Below are 7648 nucleotides of genomic sequence, written 5' to 3'. Positions count from 1 at the left end.
ACACAAAATGGCTGCTCACCTGACAATTGCTACTATTTTTTTTTAAAAGCCGAGTGGGCAGTCCCAGTCTCCAGTCCTTTTGAGTGTTTTTATTATTTAGTAAGACAGTTGGAAAGTGGAGATGGAGAAAGAGAAGTGGAGACACAGCAGAGAAAGCTCTGGCAGGGCTCAGTCCCAGACATGTGGCTCCAGACCATCATACTTCTCTACTCTTAGTCAGTAGCTTGAGTTACAGCTAAAGTCATGAGTTTTAATTCTCTGTTGTGCAGTTCTTTGTATACAGGGATATGTGTGTGTGTGTGTGTGTTATTGTGACTTGACTCAGGAGACTCAGGAGGTGTGCCATCAGGAGTTGTAGGGCAGTGTGCGTGTTTGACTGTTTGTGTGTGTGTGTGTGGTATGTGTGTGTGTGTGTGTGCATGTGTCGGTCTGCCTGTATGTAACTGGTGACACACCGTCATACCTTACTGTTGCTTAGTTACAGTGTGGCCAATAGACTTGCTTGTTTCATCTGTAAACCAGTCAACCCTGATCTGGTATTCAACACATGCTTTCTCAGATGCATGCACACACACACACACACACACACACACACACACACACATACACACACACACACACACACACACACACACACACACATACACAGGCTCACAGAGGCAGTATTGTTTGGAGCAGAGCAGAGAAGTAACATGCTGTTAATGGCAAGCTGCAATCTGCTGACCGTCATTAAAATGTTGAGAGAAGAGACAGACAGACATGCAGACATAAAGGCAGACTCTCTAGTGGGGCTTCTTAAACTTTTCCCTACCATTTTCTGCTTATCACAGATAAGCCAGGCTTACAGTAGTTTACCATGAAAGAGTCCACTTAATTCTGGAGGAGGACTGACTTGCAAATTCAAGTATTGAAAACTCTTTGGCATGAGAAGGTTGTCAACATGACTATTATTGGCAAATCAATTGCAGTTTCCATTTCCATTCTGAATGGGCTAACCTCAGCACTGGCGTGAGTAAAATGAAACAGACTTCAGCATGAGAAAGACTTCTGCAGTGCAGCCATCTCCTCTTCTGATTGGCTGGCCAGAGAGCAGGCCTGACCAATCAGAGAGGCACTAGCAGTGTTACTTCCTCCTAAGTAGGGAAATGCATAATGTTCCTCCTCTCTCCTCTCTCCCCATCTCTCCAGCCAACTTCCCTCCCACCGCGTCACCTCTGGTTCTTCTCTCTGCTCCATAAATCTCAAAACTTCTCTTTCACTGGGTTGGTGTTAATGAGCATTAGACAAATTTACTGATTCGCTGTGATATTGGAGATCTGACCGTGAAGGATCAATCAAATTAACCACAAACTTGACGAGGGCGGTGCTACCACCTCCTTTGCTGATTGGCTAGCCAAAAGGCAGAGCTGACCAATCACAAAGGCTACAGTTGTGTTCCTTCCTCCTCAGCGGGGAAGTACACCCTGTTCCTCACTTGTCCCCTCCCTCTATCCACTTCTCTCTTTCTGTCTCCATCCATCCTTCTTCAACCCTTTTCTTTCTCCTTGTTCACTCTGCCTGTCAATCGCATTCTCCCCTTTTCCATCTCCTCTCCTCTCCATGCTATTTCTCCCCTGCCCTCTAACTTTAATTCCTCCCTTATATTCTCCTGTCTCTCCATAGCCTTTTTGACTCCGCCCCTCCCCTCCCGTCTTTTCCTCCCCTTTTCCCTGCAGCTCTTCCGGTGTATTCATTCCCATTCTGCTCCTCTGTCTAATTCTCCCTCCATCTCCCTTTCTATCCATTCCCGCCACCTCTATTCGTCTGTCTGTTCCCCCTTCCCTCCCTCTGAGCTGTGACCCATTTTCCTCACTCAAACACAGTGTGTGACGAAAGGGGGTGCACAAGAGTGTGGCTATGTCTGTGTGTGTGTGCATGTGTATTGGGGGGACAGTGCGTATGTGGGTCAGCCTGCCCCAGGGGCTGAGAGATGTCTGACGCCCAGTCAACCAGAGAAAGTAGACAAAGACAACAGGCTGCATCAGGTGGTGAAATGTCTAAATTTAAATGAGTTTTGATCAGTTATCAGAATGATGAGAGGAGAGGAGAGGAGAGGAGTCTCTTTCCTGTCTCTCCTCTTCCCCACTGTGACACAGCATTTCACTTCTACCAAATGACTGCCAACACCTCTGATGTCAAACACAAACACGAACACACACACACACACACACACACACACAATATCAAGCCCTCTCTGATTTTTCTTTTTTTGGACTTACTTGTCGCTGACCCTTATATGGACTTGGCTTTTAAAGAGCCCAGACAGACCCCACTTTGTTTCCAACAGTGTTAGTGTTGGTACACAGATGTGACAGCTATTGAACAAATCAAACCATTTATATAATCACTGGCCTGGTTAGCTGGTAGAGAGACGAGATATTTGCTGCTGTTAGACAGCTTGCATTAAACAGCTTACAGAAAACAACCTCTGTCCATGTCAGTGTAGCACCGGTTTGTATTAAAGCTAGTATACCAATCCTTCAGGGAAACGTGGTTTGTGTATGCACCGGAAATAAGTGTATGTGAATGAATTCACTGACTCTCTTCGTTTTCTCCCATGCCATTTCTCTAACCCCTGGTTTGCCACGCCTCCAGCCTCCCTCTCTCTTCCGCCCCCTTTCGATGTCTCTCGCCTATCCAAACCCCTCTCTGTCTTTCTAGCCCTCTGTCACACCCTCTCTCTCTCCAGTAGTTTTCCACTGCTGTGGCTTGATTGGCTGAGAGCCCAGAGCCAGCCAGATAAACTGTCCATTTAGGTATTAGTCTGTCCTCTTGCCCTGCCCCTCACTGAATCACACAAATCAAACATGTTACAGAGACTTACAAATAAATGCCAGTCACACACCCATATAGCCTATGCATACACTAGATGAGGTGGAGTTTAACTGTCTGTATTGTCTGTAACTTCTAATAGTAACTGTCAGTCAGTCAGTCAACACGGTGCCTCTATAACACCTCCTCTGCCCTCTCCTCTTGTCTCTCAGCCTCTTTTTCTCTCCTTAGCAGCAGTATCTGTGCCTCTTGTCTCTCTGGTCTAGTATCATCACCATGGCAACGTCACTTTGCTGCCATAAACTAGTCAGTCAAATGTCCAACACCATCACATCATCATTCAGACACACACACACATTACCATCACAGGGTGTTGTGTCCTAGTCAGCAGGCATGGCCTCCTGCTGACATTTGCAGACAGACTAGTACACTGTTTCTCTTGGACAATGTATCAGACTGGTACATTGGCTGTCCAATCAGCTTTCTCCGTGTTTAAAGGTTGTGTTACAATTTGCAAGCGGATATATGAGGGCTGAATTTTTAAAGAGTTACAAAAACAGAGTATGAGCCTTCAGGCACACCCAAAGTTAATAGGCTAAGGCTTGTGGATTTAGCTACTTAGTAACTGACTATTATGGTTTAATAAAGACGCATTCATGCACACACACAGGCACACGCATGTACACACACACACTGACCAACATGAATTAGTAAAAGGTGTGCTGTACTGCTGTACTGACTGTTAGTGTCTACTACTGACACGGTTTACTACTAGCTGACTGATGTTTTTTTGTTTTGTTTTGTGGTTGTGTTATTTTAGTTTTGTCAGTCTTTGTAAGCTGTTTTGGTGTTTAGCAATATGTCATTTTTTTTAATAAAATGTCATTATTTTTTTTTTATAAAAGGCAAGCCATGTGACTACTCTGCAAAGGTACTGTTGTGTTCACACACACACACACACACACACACACACACACACACAAGTTACGCATAGTCCTGTGAGCTTGGGTCAGCAGGTAGTTGACAGATATCCTTCCTACGGCTCAGGCCCTGTCAGTCTCTGCCTGTCCTTCACCCCCCCCCCCCCCCCCCCCCCCCACAGAATACAGCTCTCTCTCTATGTCTCTATGTTAAGCTAACTGTACACAAACCTGTACCTTTTGAATAATTCCAATATAATGAAAGAAAGGCAGAGTAGCCTAATATTCCCCAATTATCTATCCCCCTCCCTGCTGTATGCGATATTTCCTAACATTCATGGCCGTTAAGCACAGAGTGTTGAGTCATTGTGAAGTTTCCTCTCTCTTGCACACATCCTGGACAAGATGGCAGGTTGATTAGTCAGTAGAGGAACAACATCAAAAGGAACCTCAACCTTGCAACAGCCATTCTACTTTTGACCGGGAAATTCTGATGTTAATCTAGCAAGATACCAGTCATAACCAACTCGATAGGACTGGATGACACAGGCCTGTGTGTCGAATTATTCTAATGACAAAGTTGAGCTCTTAGTACCAGTGATAATCTACCAACCCCAAACTATGAGTCAGGACGCACTCAACTAATCTGTGGTGATTTTGATCTAAGGCAGCCTGCCCTGAAGCGTGCACCACAGTGCAGAGGGAGATTCTCTAGCTGGACCAATATCAGCAGCGTGTGGCAGCTAATCTGGACGAGGAAGAAAGGCACTAACAGGCTGACAGTCTCTGTACTTACAGCAAGTCCCTGATAATCCCCTTTAACTGTTTTGTAGCAGTTGTGGTTGGGGGGAATTTTAGTTTTGGTTCCAGGTATGTCCCTGTTTTAACCACAAGTTTTGGTCCTATTGTATGTTAGTTATCTTCTTCTATCTTCTTCTTCTTATGACAGTTTATTATGGAAAGGGTTCTTATTCTAAACTGAGTTATACACATATTTGTGTTTTGAGGGGAAATTCAGCTCAATTCTATGTAAATGTTTTACTTTCTGCTGTGGTGGCCTGAAAGAATATAGAGGAAATACTGGCACATACGGAGTAGGCCACAAGCGAGACAGGATCAACACGACCTGCAGCCTCTCACTCAGATCACATCACAAGTAGCTGAAGTGGTTGTCAGTATCTCCTTAATAACATGGATGTAGTCTTTGTTAGGCTGGAGTAACATGAGCAGTGTGTTGGTGGTCTGCTCTAGCTAGTCTACCAGCGTAGGGATAGGAGGATCTGATTGGCTAATGGCCTACTCCATGCTCAGCAAATAGGTGACAAGTCACTGACATTTACATTTTAGACATTTAGCTGACACTCTTATCCACAACCACTAACACAACAGTAGAATAAGTCAACATTTACATGTCAAAGTAATTATGAGCTACAGTACATGACATGCCAATAACTAGCTTCTGTGCATTAGCCTATATGCAATGAATCTCTTTCTCTCAAGTTATTTTAAAGATTATCACATTTACTTAAGACCAATTCTAAACCAAGTTACAGAAAATATGTGTGTTTTAGAATTCTGTTTGAAAACTTGGTCTAGAGGGGGGTTATAATTATAAATTATGTAGATTAACAACACTACAAAATCATTACCAGATATACTGGAGATACATAGAATATGGATAATGTAATTCCTAAATTATCAGTACAGGACCCAAAAACCATAATCAGGTATAGCTACAGGACTGCAGTCCTCAGCATCTCCCTGTAGCAGCTCTGGGCCTGCTGTGACCTTCCCTCAGCTAAAGTAATGACCTTCACCAGTGGGACAAGGCCAGACATGGCTCCATCTGCATCTACCACACCTAATGAAACTGAATCGAAATTATTTTAGTAAACAGAATCAATGTGTCCCTCCACAGTGATTACTAAGAATAATAATGCATACCTAAAGGCAGTAGGCCTTTAAGAGGGGCTAGCACTCCCCCTGTTTGCACAAAATAGTATGTTCCTTCCAAACATTGTTAACGATAGATTTTAGAGGAAGATGTGTTTAGAAACATCAGTTTACCTGCTATCGTCCCTCTGGTTATTTTTTTTTAGCCCACATATGCATATGGCTGACTAGTTCTGCAATAGCTCTCCTAGTATCAGCTATCCAGTTTCAAAACCTGTTGCACTTCTAGTCAGTTTGGCAGTTGTGGGTGAATATACTATAAGAGATAAACGTAAAAAAAATAAACTGTGTATTATTCTTGGTTTAAAAAAGACGTGTGGTCGTTTCCCAACCCGCATCAACAGGTCTATCTAGTCTCGGTCAAACTGCGGCAGAATCATGCGACACACTGCCTGTCTGCCCTTCAGGGGCATCACGAGAAGGATTCAACAGCATCTTCCATGCAACAAACACGTCAAGGTTATTCATTTGTCGCATTTCGATGATCCCGATGCTATGACCCCTGCTTTCTCTCATTCTCTCATCACAACACAGACTGTAGGCTACATTGCAGGAGGGGGATGGCGCAACGATGAGACTTCATCATGAGGAAGCAGGGAGGCACGTAGCTTCACCTCCGTTCATTTACTCATTCATACAGCAGGCCTACATCCGCTTCATAACACTTCAATAAACCAGTACTGCAGTGGTAATATTTTAGTTACAGTGGGCTAAGTCTATTTCCACATTTTCCTGTAAAGCTATATTCATTCAAACCTATTGCTAATTTAACTGTAGCATCGCTAATAATGCTGTAAATATGCAGTTTATGTGCAAAAGCATGATAATATATATATTTCTGTGGGGTTACATAACGCTGTTTCTTCTAGCCTCTTAATCCACTTCCGCAAAAATGCAGCATTGGGAGCTGCCAATGTCACGTTACCCACTCGTAAGACATTTTAGCTTCGAATGAATGAATTATAAATTATGAATGAACAAGGCTGTTATTAATCTGTATTTTTTCCCCAAACACGCTTTAATTCATCGTTATTTTATGCGTTTGGAAGTTTCGTGCTTTGTAGGATTTGTCCAACCTAACGTCGTTTTTAGCATCTAGATGATGCAACGACGCAACGACAAGGCATTACACAACCAGCCTCTCTCCAGACTGCAAGGCCACGGGCGCATCCCCTCCCATCCTCCACCATTCCTGCACCATTTTAGCATGCATCTCGCAAAAAATTGAGTATTGTAATCACACGAAATGAGTAGCCATTCAACACTTTTTCAGTGCCCTCCTCCTCTCGCCCGCCTCCGATGTTCTTACAACGGACAGGCTACGTGGCCGATTAAAATGAAGCTGTCTGCAAGTGTAACGACGTCCACCATAGCTTACATGAGGGTGGCCACAGTTTCCTGCAAGTTAAATTCAGCTTTTTCAAGATTATTTAATTCCTGTATAATTAAAGTTAAAGTTAAAAATAAAAAGTGAAGTATGAGTTCGCGCAAACAGGAAGATTTTTTGCTGGAAAAGTAACGTTTGCACTGACGAAAAGCGACATTTTTGAGACCTCTGAAACCATATTTAAGATTCATTACAACATTAAACCGTATGTAAGACCTTTAATGTCTTCATTTTAGAAAACCTTCAACCCCTTTAAGGGCCTACATACACTCTGTACATAGACAGGCTCAAAGGGAGATCGGGCTCACGGCTTACCTCACGGTTGATGCTGCTTGTGTCTGTGTGCGCAAGCCGCGGTGCCGCCTTCCGTTTTTATACAAGACACGTGCCACAGGGAGCCCGGTCGCCCTGGCGACGTGACGTCACATCTTCCGCTGCTGCTAGAATCCATTCGGAACGAGGACCTGGTCACGGTCACTCAACGGCTGCCATGGTAACGACAGGGCGAGAGAGAGGCTGAGGAGGGAGAATGATGAAGCACTGGACTAGTTAGTAATGGGGCATCTTATTAATAACA

At 43.9% G+C, this 7648-nt stretch overlaps 1 protein-coding gene across 1 annotated transcript in view; it reads right to left on the bottom strand.

Moving 5' to 3' along the window:
• Positions 1 to 7408, bottom strand: part of gapdhs (glyceraldehyde-3-phosphate dehydrogenase, spermatogenic) — a 16675-nt gene extending 9267 nt beyond the window's left edge. The window contains exon 1 of the mRNA XM_071525585.1: positions 7387 to 7408. The gene's annotated coding sequence lies outside the window, so the exon portion shown is untranslated. The remainder of the gene's footprint in view (positions 1 to 7386) is intronic.
• Positions 7409 to 7648: the final 240 nt, after the last annotated feature.

Source organism: Centroberyx affinis, unplaced genomic scaffold (assembly GCF_046629955.1).
Source record: "Centroberyx affinis isolate AG114_WGS23_722 - 3 ecotype Tasmania unplaced genomic scaffold, CSIRO-AGI_Caff_v1 ptg001306l_1, whole genome shotgun sequence".
Lineage (NCBI taxonomy): Eukaryota > Metazoa > Chordata > Actinopteri > Beryciformes > Berycidae > Centroberyx > Centroberyx affinis.
The sequence above is the reverse complement of the archived record's forward strand: the minus strand, read 5'-3'. Positions and strand labels throughout refer to the sequence as shown.